Source organism: Polyergus mexicanus, unplaced genomic scaffold, assembly GCF_030449975.1.
Source record: "Polyergus mexicanus isolate NDT 795.1 unplaced genomic scaffold, iyPolMexi1.0 SCAF_7, whole genome shotgun sequence".
NCBI lineage: Eukaryota > Metazoa > Arthropoda > Insecta > Hymenoptera > Formicidae > Polyergus > Polyergus mexicanus.
The window spans coordinates 11662319-11677120 of NW_027223327.1; the positions used below are offsets into that span (position 1 = coordinate 11662319).

General features: G+C 29.3%; 1 protein-coding gene across 2 annotated transcripts in view; it reads left to right on the forward strand.

The window, feature by feature from the left end:
- The first annotated feature begins 5140 nt into the window (after positions 1-5140).
- Oamb (Octopamine receptor in mushroom bodies) overlaps positions 5141-14802 on the forward strand; it is a 106655-nt gene continuing 96993 nt past the window's right edge. For both annotated transcript variants that reach the window (XM_070299526.1, XM_070299529.1), the window contains exon 1: positions 5141-5390. The gene's annotated coding sequence lies outside the window, so the exon portion shown is untranslated. The remainder of the gene's footprint in view (positions 5391-14802) is intronic.

The window sequence follows — 14802 nt, forward strand, 5'->3', positions numbered from 1 at the left end:
TTTGCTAAAAAAATAACCTATTTAAAAGTTTATGAAAAATTTGTTTTATTTGAACTTGATATATAATATTATATGTATTATTATACAATATATATATATATATATATATATATATATATATATATATATATATATATATATATATATTTACACATATAGGTATATACATATATATCAATTCAGTCGTGCAATAGTTGTCCACTAAAATACAGTGAATGAATTAATAAATGTCGCGAGAGGTCCCATCGCGATCCATCGAGTTTCTCAAAATTTCTTCTTTGGATTCGGAAGAGGAAAAGAAGTAGCCCGAGAGATCTTCTCCCTCGTGAAGGACTCAATACAGAACATTTATAGCTATTTCTAATAGGTGAGGTCTCTAGATCCCTTAATCATAAGAAATATCGTAGAATTGAAAGATATGTGATGTGATGTAAAATATATTTGTTTCTATAAGTACTCGAGTCAAACAATCTTTACTATTTACGATTCTTAAGCGCCGATATGTGAGACTCGGACAAAGAACGACGACACTTGATGTGCATCAAGTGGGGATGTAGCATGTTTTGGGATATGACTGAAGTTCGACTTTATAAAATAAGAGAGAAACTATCTTCTCTCAGTTTCTCGGTATAGACCGGAAACACAGATAGGCTTATAATAAGAATACTTAATAATCCAATTAGATAAATACGATTGTATATTATATATATAGCTTGCAACAATTTTTCTAGGAACACAATTGGAAATATTTATTTTTATTCGAGCGTAAGAGCGTAAGACAAACTATTTGATAAAACATTCTGTGAGATAAATGAATAAATGAGATGGAACGATTTAAATCTTTCGACGAGTCTTACGAGCATGTTTGAGAAACAAACAATGGAACACAAAAATGAGTGTGCATTTATGTAACGCGTAGATGTTATGCGAAGTCTGAGATTTTCCATTTGCGCATGATATCATAATTGTTACTGATATTATCGTTAAAAAGAGCGAGAGGTAAAGTGTCAAAATTCAGAATTATTTTCAGAAATTTCTCTCGTGACATTCAAAGATTTCTTTTTTCTTTGCATTCGTAATATACATAAGAGTGTCTTCCTCGCTATTGCCAGAAAAAAAATTAGAATTGTTATCATAAAATACCAAACTTTGTTAAATTCCGTTTTGAAGACATGATTTTTTTTTTACAAATTGCCCGATAAAGTTGCTCGTGCTTAATAACGATTGTTTTCATCTTACATATAAGCTCATTTGTATATAACGACATATGAGAGGAATGTTGTTTTATTTCAAAAGCAACGAAGGAACAAAAGCATGTCGAAGATAATCTTAGATTTTCCTTTTGATATTGAGTCATTGCGATTTTTTAGCTGAATAGAAAAAGAGCGTCTCTTTTTGCTCGTATCATTCGTACTTTTGAGCCATTGAGTTTATAAAAGAGACTTTTGAGTTTATAAATGAGACTTTTATAAAACATTTTTAGAACGGGTGCAATCGAGAACCATATTTCTTCGATTAAGTTTTTAAAATATTAGGCTATTTTTAGATTTTAAATGATGTGAATTATATCTCTTTTTTTAAGGAATCCTCGAAGAAAGATCGGCTTTCATCTTCGTTTTTTTATTTTTTTTTAAAGATCAGGATGTAATATATCTCGAGAAACGAAGAACCGCTAAAGTTTTTTTTATTGACAAAGACTCATCACGTAAATGATTTGTGTAACACTTTCACGATCTATCAAATTGTAAAATTATCAATCATGGATTGTAGAGTTTTACTTTTTTCGCTAAGTCTCAATGAATTTAACTCAGTGAATGTTGATTAAATAGAATGATTTTAGATCACTAATAGGACTGAGGTTTATATCGATGATTTCATGTTGCGCATATGTATTTGGTATTTTTTATTATAAATAAAATACATTTAAAACATATTTAATAATTAAATTTTTAATTTTTAATAATTAAAACATTTAATTTTTAAATTTAAACATATTTAAGTTTTACAAGATAATCTTACAAGATTTTTTAAATATATATTTCAACGCAAAATTGTATATCAAAATAAAAAAAAAGATTCTTCGAATTTAAATGTTCGGAAAAATACTTAATATATATGTGCACTATACTATCGATATTTAAGATAGAATTTAGCGCATGCATATTAAATTTCCGTATTATAGTTAAGCCGAGAAAATGATTGTGAAAAAAAGGAAACACCGTGAATATATTTTTAGAAATCTTGCATCGAACAAGAAGAGCACAAGTGATCGCAACTCTATATGCATATACTTAATCATTTGATCATATGTTTAGTTTTATCTAGTCTATAAAAAAATGACGTGACTGTCTACGAATGGGGTGTTGTAATATTGACGAATTTCTGCGAAATATGAATATATTTTGAATACGGTGATATGTAATTTTTTACTTTTTGAAAGTGATTCTTGATAGTAAAATCTTTTAATGAAAGAAATCGATAGAGAATCGAGAGAATTACTGTCGATAATTGACATTCTCTATTTTGCAGGATATTTGGATTTTTTAATTTTAATTTATTTCTATATTTTTAGATAATGTGATGCGTATCATGTATTTTATTATAAACACAGATTAAATTTTATCGCGCTATCAATTCATTCGTGAATGATTGTAATATCTGAAAATCAATTATGTGTAATATACAAAGGACAGTTATGCCATTGGAAAGTCATAGTAGTCAGAAAATTAAAAATAATTTGGAGTGTCAAAAGGAGCTTTGGCGAATGACATTTTTTTGTAGAAAATTCATTTTGACTAAAGTATAAAAAGAAGAAAATTTAAAGCAAAAATGGTGTGCGAAGAGAGAGAGAGAGAGAGAGAGCGAACAAATGTAGTGTATGCGTGTACGTAAGATCGTGAACAAGGAACTTCAAATTATGCCCGTATTTTTGTGCTAGAGATTAGGATGCGTAGAGAATTGCTATGAATGTTGCCGCGAGAGGGAGGGGAAGAGAATGATACATATTGTATTATATTAAATGAAACAGATATTGTTTAAATAAAATTGATATACATAAATTCGATTATGCATGCTTTATTCATTCGTTATCATCTATATCGCCTCTGGAATTATAAATCCAACATTGTAATAATTTAATTTGTCTGAATCTTATTAAATGTGATATTAATTTATACAGCTCATTATTACTTATCTATATTTTATAAAATCCAATATCAATCTATTTATCTTTTTTTTCTTATCTACATAAATTTATTATAATACGATATTCTCTTTCATATATTATATACAGTAATAGAGTTCTGAATATGTTACTAATCTTGCAGACAAAAGTTGATATTTTAAAATATAGAGTATTTTTTTTATATGCTAACATATTTTTTTATTATTTCTATTGATCAAACATATTTTGTTAATTGAATTTAATCTGCATTAAACTGCATTAAATAGAGAGAGTATCTATTTATATGAATTTATCTATAGATCCGACAAAATATATGATAATTTAGCTATAAATATTTCTTAGGAAAAAGCAACGCGCAGGTTCACAAATGCTGTCTTTACCATAGATATGTAAAATATATACGGAATCTATTCCGCAATGAGGGAAACCAACAGGGGTGTGTTCGGAACATTACCTATCGATCACAAATATATATAGCCTATCGAGCCCATTCGAAATTAATCAAAGAAGATCGCATTCCGACCCATCTATGTATTTTATATATTTATGGTATTGCATCATGTGTCGACTTCGAGTCTCTCTCGCAGAATGTGTGTGTGATTCATGAATTTTTACTAAATAGTACGTATATTATATAAATTTTTCTATGAATCACATTATATATAATAACTGAACCACGAATATTTATATTACAAGAAAGGAACGCGCGAAAAAGAAATATGTATGCGTCCTGCCGTTTCCGACGCTGCCTTCACGTATCGCGCCGCGTCGGTTGCGAGTCACAGCCTCTTCTCAGTTTTCGCGTTAATTAATCAGGACTTTCCGATTTACGCATAATGCGCATAATACATCATTTATTCTTGTTTAACATTCGATGAACAATAAGGATAAATAATGCATAATGCACATCGTGCGTAAAACGGGAAATATATTTTTTTAGTAAGATCGAGTCGCGTTTGATAGCGAAGAGAAAATAAATTAATTTGAGATCATATATTTATAAACTTTCTTCAAACAATACTCATCTACATATATAAATTATATCTGTCCGATAATATATTGTATAATTCAGTTACGGATATTTTTCTTGAAAGAAAAAAAAACGCGTGGATAATAGCGCGCATGCGCGTAGCCATTTTCGATACGACTGCGCCGCGTCTCCGTGATTTTCACATTATTTAACATTTAAGATCGTATTCTGTGCGTAAACGATAATTGAAAATGCCGGAAAAAGTATCGGGCTATTATCGGAAAGTATCAATCATTGAGTGCGATCGTTGTGCGTCGTGCTTTTCCTATATTCCCATTTCGTGCGATCGAAATAACTTTTGGGCTTGATGATAGTGTTTGCGAGGTCGGAATGCGCACGCGCATCGCCATCTTCGACGCGGCCTTCACGCAGCACGCCACATCGCTTCCGAATCGGAGCGCGTCGTCTCCATAGTTTTTGCATTATTTAACCTTTAAGATCGCGTTGTGTGCGTAAACGATGATCGAAAGTGCCGGAAAAAGTATCGGGCGATTGTCGGAAGGTATCAATTATCGAGTGCAATTGTTGTTCATCGTGTTTTTCCGATATTCCTGTCTCGTGCAATCGAAACAATTTGGACTCGACGATAGCGTCGCAAGACGGATAGCAGTGCGCATGCGCGTCGCCATTTTCAACGCAGCCTTCGCGTAGTGCGCCGCGTCGTTTCCGTGCTTTTCACATTATTTAACGTTTAAGATCACGTTGTGTGCGTAAACGGTGATCGGAAGTGCCCGAAAAAGTGTCGGACGATTGTCGGAAGATATCAATTATCGAGTGCAATTGTTGTTCGTTATGCTTTTCCGATATTTTCGTTTCGTACGATCGAAGCAATTCGAATTCGACGGAGTCGACGGTTGTGTCGCGAGATGGATAGCAGTGTGCATGCGCGTGGCCTTTTTTGACGCGATCATTGCGTAGCGCAGTTCCGAGTCGTAGTGCGGCATCCCCGGTCCCCGCAGTTTTTGTGTTAATATCTAAAATTGCGTTGTGTCCGTAAACGATAATCGGGAGTGTCGGATAAAGTGACGGGCAATCGTTGGAAAATATCAATTATTATCGAGTGCAGTCGTTAATCGTCGTGTTTTTCGTGTTTGCGCTTTTCGTGTGATCGGAGCGACGCAACTTGAACTTGATGACGATCGAGAGGAGGTTTTTATAACGAGGTGATATAATTTGGTAAGTACATTCATTTATTATGTTTGTACGAGTATTTGTTTGTTTAGAACCTCTATTTATTATGTGCGTGGATGCATTCTCTTGCCACTAATATTTAATATTTCTTAAGATATAATTAATACTTGCCGATATGACATGTATTAATATTTTCCATATGATTTATTGTGTAATTTACATATATTGAGTCACATATTTTTTTACAGGATTATTAGAATTAAAAACTTTTATTATTATATATTATTTATTTATTTTATTTGCTATATTTATTTATTTTATTTTTTTATTTTACGTATTTTATTTATTTACTTATTATTTATCTGTTTTATTCGTAACCTGAAGACTTTGCATTATCAAAACTTTAATTAATGCACTATATATGAAGTTTTGATAATGCAAAGTCTTCAGGTTACGAATAAAACAGATAAATAATAAGTAAATAAATAAAATACATAAAAGAAAAAAAAGAAAATAATAATAAATAAAAGAAAAAAATAATAATATAAAATGAAATAAAATAATAATAATAAAAGAAAAAAATTAAATAAATAAATATAGTAAATAAAATAAATAAATAATACTATGTATAGACTTTGCATTATCAAAATTTTAATTATTGCACTATATATATATATATATAAAATTTTTTTTTTAAATATATTTAATACTTTCTAAGATATTCGATATTTCCCTAAATTTCTTCATCAGTTTCTTTTAATTATATTCTTTATAATCTAAAGGATATTCATTAATTTTATCAAAGTTTTAATCATTATTTAATATATTATATCATAACAATACTATAAAATATTAATTATCATGACAATAGTAAGAAGGTAAATTCACAACAAAATTTCAATTTTCTTAAATTTAATTTTTTGAGACATGTGCATGATCATGATAATATATGTATAAATATTACTATATATATATATATATATTTAAATGAAATTTACATATAATCTAGACTTAATCAATATTCAGAACTATATTTTAAGGAAGCACGTTCGTCTCTTAAAGAGAGACGAAGGTTCTTCCTTCCACATAACACCTGTGTTTCTAAAACAACGAGATTTTGTGCCTTGTAGTCTCGGGATGTATTGTTATCGGGATTAGCCACAGAATATGCTTCATCGCTGACTGCTACTAAATTCGCCTCCTTTGCGAGCACAAGCTGTTTAAGAACGTGATTTGTCCCGAGATGCCTGTTTGTCGAGCAAATACGTGACATGTCAGCCGTCGAGTTATTGAAGGACCGAAACATAATCCTCGACGCTCGATAATTTCCGATGAATCCTTACGTGATATCGCGTGCAATGCCATCCTTTGCGAAACGCCCGAGCGCAAGCTTGTCTAATCGCTGGTATAAATATATCTTATCCTCTGACGATCTCTCGTGTTACCGTATCGATTAGATTACGGATAGGTATCATTAAAACCGCAAAAGCTCTAATAGAGGTAAGTCGAGCTCACCATCGAGGTAAAAGATGCCAGGATGTTAACGAGACATAGAATAACAGATTTACGATAAAGGGAGGGAAAATTAGCTAGAGATTAATTCGACGTCATAGCTTTGTCTCCTATTTTTGATCATGATATATGAACTTGAATATTTTTATATAAAGTATTTTTGTAATCTATTTTTTTTTTTTTTTCAATCAAGTTTTTATTGCGAGAAATATGAAAAAGTTTATAGAAATAAAATTAATATTACGATTTCTTAAAATTAAAAAATTATTAGAAATATTTAGCAATATATATAATTTATACAATGTACAGCTCTTCATTTAATTCCGATCACAGTTGCGTAGATCGGGGAAAGATTCTAAATATATACCATATATTCTCAAAAACGCCAAAATAATCTCGAGTATCGTAATAAATAAATCAAGATAGTAATAAAGATAACGTCAATCACAAAAAGTGGCAGGAGCATGTTTAGTTTTATTTTATCCCGCTAATTCACGCTTGGTGATAAATTGAGTAATCAATTTTTTTTAACTTTTGTTCTACTTTTCAACATAAAATTGTCGAGGTCATCTAACTTTACGCCAAACGCGCAGTCAATGATAATTGCACTGTAGGTAATCAGAAAATTTTATCAAACATCATAAAATTATTATTTAATTATTAAGTTTGACATACAATTTTTTTATTTGTCTCGCTCTTATCGTAGAAAGTAAAGCTTGCATCTAGAAAATTTTATAATAAAATATCAGATTTTTAATGAATGATTAACGAGAGTCTGTGTAAATAATTCAGGAAATTAATTATGAGAAAACGAGCGACGTTGAGCTGCGAAGACACGACGTTTTAACGAAGCGTTTTGATTCAAAATCGCTGACATCTGCCAGTTCTCAGGACTTGACAAACAGATTCGTAGACTTAATTGTTGCGCAATTTCATTCAAATGTCCCAGAACATCCTTACAATGTGCTTTCTGTAAATTCTGTCTTTCCGTACGAACTTTATCATGTCTTACTCTTTATTGTTTATGTCTTATTTTGTATCTCACATAATGTATCACTGCCTATTAATCATTCAATGAAACAATTTGAAAGAATTAAAATCTCTTAATTATTATTATATTTTATTATTATATATTTAATTATTATATATTTAATTATTATATATTTATTACTATACAATCTTAATTATTACATGAATATATATATATTTATTTATTATTTGAATGATATACAATTATACAAATTCTTTCTAGCTATAATTGTATTAATGATCGCACCATTGCAATTTTGTTTACCATCTCTAGCTTTTCTAGCTCTTTTATATTGCTACACAAGACGTAAAGTCAAAACCATTCCATGCTGATTTTCAGTGTCAAAGTTACACCGCGTTAATTTAAAAATTAAATTAAGTACATAAAAAGAAATATACAAAAGATCTAAAGACACGCATAGCAAATTCCAAAGAAGATGTACCTACAAGCTTTACACAATTGTCATTAGCTGCGATAATAACTAAGATTAAAAAAAATTATGTTTTTTCTTTAAGCTTCAAACTTTATTTTTTACATTAAAATTTTTTTATTTGTCTCCATTATATCTCCAATTAACATTATTAAAAAACGTCATGGAAAACTAAATTATCTATTCCACCAGTCAGGTAACACATTCGTACTTTGTCAGTTAAGGGTTAATTGGACCGACAAGTAGCCGGTACGAAAGGTACGATGGCGTTCGGCAACCTAGATTTTAATTGCTAAAGTTATTCGGTTGCGTTTGCATTTAACGGCGCCGGCATATCTTCGCGGACGACGACAGCCGAGCGGCAATGTTATATGATAATATCGGGCAACTTTAATATCTGCCAAGCTCGTTCTCGAGCGCGATATTGTATGGTACTACGTGTTTACGTAATATCGTTTTCGTTGCAGTAATCAGACGAGTGCCACACGCACGCGTAAACTTACGAAATATATCTAGCAACACATGACTTCCGTGTTACTAACGTTCGCTGTTTAATTAGAAATGTTAATTAATAGAGCAACGAACCTATCCACTTTCCACTAATCATAAATTTTCACAAGCATAGAAGCGTCAAAATCTTGTTAAGATATTGCTGAATATTTTTTATTTTAATTTTTATCCTTTACATTTTATCTCTCTTTCTACGTACATCAATTTTTTATATATTGAAAATTAATTGCATGATTTAAAGAACATTTTTAAATACTCATTGAAATAAGATTATTTAACTTTCTTTTTTCCTTGAGATTTTATGATATCTTAAAGATTTCGTAGATTAAAAATTTTATCACACTCGGAAAAAAGTATATTATAGTTTGAATATAGTTAGTCCAAATTTCAGCTATTATTAAAAAAAAAAAATAAATGGCTTTTTCAAAAGACAATTTTTGAATGTCATAAGTTTCAATGAGATATGAATTTAGACTGTTGCAGAATATCGATTTTAATGACAGTTTCAAAAGTGAATTTACAGCACTTTGAAAATAGATGACACATATATAGTGTTAACTATTATAGCTATGTAGAATATGTATCATTATATACGTAAAAAATTCAAACTTAAAAATGCAAACTAAATTACATATGTGCATTAATTACGTAAAGGATGAGATATAATAATGATATATATTTATATATTTAAAAGCGATATAGATAGAAAAATCGATTTTTTTGAAATAAGCCGTTTATTTCTTTTTGAGATAAATTGAAAATTTTTATCTAACATAAACGTACGATAGGTAGATAAATCAAATTTTCAACGAAAAATTTACGTTCACATTCTATGAGAGAGAAGTGCTTTTGCTCGGTTGACACGAAGAAAAATGAGAGCCGTCAATCCTTTATCAACATACCGAGGAAGGAAAAGGAAAACTGCTACAACAATATGATTTTATTAATCGGTGTGAATGAGCTACTTTCGTGTGCTAAAAGAATTATATTTATTGTATGAGATGAAATTATTAGATGCCGAGAATTTTTTCTCCACGTTTATTGTTTCGAAAATGCAAGAAAATAGTCTCACGAAAAGAATATAGTATATATTATGTATTGCACGTTATAACAATTACTATAGAACAGTACAAGTATGATTTTTGCAATTAAAATGTGCATTGTTGAAAATGCTAGAATTCGATTCTCCGTCCAATCTCTTATGTATTTCTGATACAATATTTTTCTCGCTTATATACCATTTAAAAATTTTATCTGCAAATTTTATATTCTTTTTAAAGAAAAAAATTGATATAGAAAAAAGAAGTATAATAGAAACTTTATAGAATTTTTGTACTACATGATCTATGTTAGATTTATTTTATCGCAATAAAGAATTGACGATATTGAGCTTTACCTCTCACTCACTATCGGAATTCTTTTGTAATGAGAAGACAAAACTCCGCGACGACATAGTTAATTAAACATGGATGTGAATATAATTTCGGTCGGCGTAAGGTGGAAATAAACCGCGTTAATCGGTGTGGGTGGCTATTACGGTTGGCTGCGGAATTCTCATTCGCGATATTTTCCATGGCAAACGCAGAGAAACGAATGCGAAAGAAGAAATAAAAAGAGACCAAATCGCGCTCGTTTGTCTCCTCGCGTTAAATTCGAATCGTTCGTCGGAATTCGATACGATCGTCGCGCCTGTAAGACCGAAGAGGAAAAAGCGAGAAAATCGACGAAATGAAAACGAAATGTTGCACGTTCCTACAACGTCGTGCAAAGCGTCCTTTGCAACATTGGTTGTAAAGTAATTTCGTGCAAAACCAGGAAAAACGAGAGGAATTAAGCTAAATGATATTAAGCTAACACTCCGTTCGCGTCAAGGCAACAATTAAATTTATTGTCATTGATAATAATTGAGATATAACTTAATTTTTTTTTTTTTTTTTTAATAAATACGAATCTTTAAATTTTTTGCCAGATTTTATTTTCAAATATAAATTATTTTAATATTCTTGAAATCTAGATATTTCTTTTTATTAAAATTAAATTATGATACAAAGAAAATTCCTTGGGAAATAAGGAAAACAATTTTATTATCATTTTCTTGATAGGTAAAAGAGTTTGTGATAATAATGTATATCAAGAGAAAATACCGTTTGTTTTTGTTTGAAAAATTATATTAATTATGATGAATAGTGGTATAAAAAGATGATGATTATTTTAGTGTTAATTATGTAGAAGTAAATAAATTAATCGAAAATGAATTAATAAATTAAATTATAAAGAAAATTGAATTAATTGAAATTGAAGTGAATATTTTCGCATCACGAGAAAAGAAAATATAGCTTAAAAATATAAAAAAAAAATTGCTAAATTAAACTAGACCGCAAAATTGATAAAAACTGTATCATGAGCAGTTCGCTCGTTTAGAAAACGGACGGAACGATGTAACTTTTGATGCCATGTTGCAAAAAGTTAAAGAGATAAAGAGGTACATGGGAAACAGGGAAATGGGTGTACGTGCAAGTAAATGCCCGTATATCACGATGGTGCATTATTTCGCGATGTGTTTAATATATCGATTTCTCCGGGTCATAAAATTTTACAACTTTGTTATTCGCATGTATACATTGTGAAATAATGTTGGGAAGATAAAAGTGACAGAGATGGTTAACTTTATATTTGTCATAGAAAATATTGTATCAGGAATCTGTAATGATCAAAATTTACGGTCGATATGATGTATTAAATTTTTCTATGTGTAGATAAAATTTTATTTTAATTAACTATTTTTAATATCTTATTATCTATATTGATTATTTTAAATTTGTATGCGTTATATATTATTCAAATGAATGAATTTAAAAGATGTTTTTATAAGTTAAAGCAATACAAAATAAGTTTAGATAAATCATGTTTTAAGACATAAATTCTAAATTAATTAGAAAATTATAAATTTTACATATAGTTGGAATGACTGACAGGCATCTTTAAAATTTCTCTCAATTAGATAATTCTAATAATTCGGAGAACTGGTGTTTCAATTCTGGCACCTGATATTAAATTGCGCGAATATCACACGAATGTTTCGGTATGATGATACGTCCTTTTGTTTAAAACCGAACAATATACGCAAAAAACTGCGCAAACTTTGTGTGTACATTGAAAGCATTTTCATCGCAAAAATTGGTAAAATCCGATATACCAGTTCGTACCTACACACGCATCACTTGTGCTTTTCGAGCTGGAATAAATCCATTGTTTCTGATAGAGTCGCTACAAATGGAATAAATTTTTACAACAATGACAGCAATATATATGTGTATATATATATATATATATATATATATATATATATATATAACAATAATGTATATATATATATATATATATATATATATATACATTATTGTTATATGTAGTAATTATTTTATGCATGCTTTAATTATCTCGTAGAAATTATATCTGAGAAATGAGCCAGTATTATCAATTATTTCTCTCTTTCTTGACTCTTTGCTTGCTTGTCATAACAAAGTAATAATTTTATTTCATTATATCATTAATTAAATATCGCAGATATATATAAAAGTTTTACTCACATTTCCATGAATATATTTTTGTTCTGATTAATATCTAATATCTTAATCTACAATCTACATATAACATAAAATATCTTATTTTTATAAATTTAAAATAGATTCACAAATATTTAAAACGATACATTTATAATAATTATATAAACAGTACAGATAAAATTAAAAATCATAAGATGTGTGAGAAAAGTGTGGAAGATTAATTTTTATTATTAGATTTTATGCACAAAAAGGATAATTCTCTTCGTATTGACCAGTATTTGTCGAGATTGAGTTTTATATTGTCCAGAATTAATGGTGATCCACATACATTGACGTTATGGTGGCAGACTGGTAGTATAGACAAAAGACCAATTTCCTAATACACCCGATTTTCAAATCGATCTCACTTTATGCGCATCGAAACGTGCCGTTTTCAATATCACGCAAACTATGACCTATAACGCGAGAACGATGTCGACTTGGACATGTAAATTTCATTGCGGTTCGCTCGGAGCAAGTCACCGTAAGCCGAAATAATGATGCTGTGAGATCATCGTGAATCAGGGAAGCATTCGGCTACCTTGCGTTTCGGGATAATCTCGGCTTGTTACGTATTTTGATAATATCATATTTGCGATACTTTGGCATAGTCACAAAAAATTATATGTATATATAAATTTTATCATTATCGATTTTTTGTACCTGGTACAACTCAAATTTTGAACGCGACAAAAAAGAAATACGTATCTACCATACATATATTAAAATACGTATTTATGTTAAGCCTAGAAACACACATTTTCAGAATTAACGCTAACGAACTATATTGTGGCACGAAACCACGAATTTTCGTTATCTATAATATTATCATCATGGCGATATTTCTACAAATTATGAATTTTAATTACGCACTTTCATCGAGACATTTCGTCGATTATCGTATTATATTATTTATCAAAGTTATACTCTACGCTATAGTTACGAGCATCAATTTAAACAAATCAAATCAAATTTAATTGATATATAAAAGCGCCAGTATTAATAAATAATTGATACGTGTTCAATAATTAATTAATGAAAATGTCAATGGTCACTTATTTGGGCACATGCTACTCTATCGACGTACTGTGTAACGTAATAATGTTTTAACGATATGTAAGAATGATAAATATATTGATATTCCAACAAGTACCATTCATAATAAATGTATGTCACTCGTTAAATTTTTGCATTCGACATTATTTGCGATGTAGTATTATGTAATACGACTATTTGAAAATTAAAAAGACATGACATATCAAAAGTAGTCTTATTAAACTCCACAAAAATATTATTCTTAATAATATAATGTTTTTAAATTTGTGTTATATGTACAATTATGTCGTAATATTATGATATTATATTACTCTGATATTTAAATTTTATACAGATTTGATTATGTAAGACTTGAATTTGTAAAACTGTGTCTTCTTGGAATTATATAAGATACATGAACTTTTAAGACAATATTATCTCGCAAATTTAGAGGCAACTTTAAACCGGAGAACACTTTTTTTTTATATATGTTTTTATGTAACTTATAGATTCTCTCTTTTTGATTTACAACGTAAACACGTTCTCTCTTTTTTTCTTTCTATTTAATCTTATTTAATTTTCTCTCTTTATTATTCATGTTATACTAGATAAAACGACAAAGCGATACGTCTATACGTCTGCGTATAGCTTTAGTTATAAATCAATGAATTAGAGAGAGAGAGAGAAGTAATATTACGCAACAATTTTTTCGGACAAGCGTTATAGAAAACTCGAGATATATATCATTATATGCGACGAAATAAGGATGAAAACCGATCAATCGAATTTTTACAAATGAACTTTTTCTGTTCTTTTCTCTATTCCTCCTTTTTTGTCTTTCCGACAATAAGAATAATTAATTTGCAATGTCTTATTTTAATTGTAGGAGCTTGAATCTATTCAATTTACTTTCTTAAAATATGGGACGTCTTTATAGGTCTTGCTTTTAACAATTAAAAATTTTACCGTTTTGCTAATTGTTCATATTCTTATAAATATATTTTTACAATATAAAAAGGGATATATTTATTTAAAATTATATTAATTTCAAAAACACTAAACGCATCTTTGCTCTTATTACATTTTTAATTTCGCCCGTGTAAATTCACATTCCGAAAATTTTTTTTGACATGGTATAGGGGAGAGTTTGTGCAAGTTTCTTATTTTAATAAATGAATGAATTCGTGAATTATATATATTTCGCGGCAAAAGTCAATTAATCCATCAAATATATCAAAATATGAACTATCTCGACATGGCTCTATCTTAATAACATATCTGCAATTTATTATCGTAGAAAAGCGAGAGATTCATCGACAGTAAATTCCGTCAATG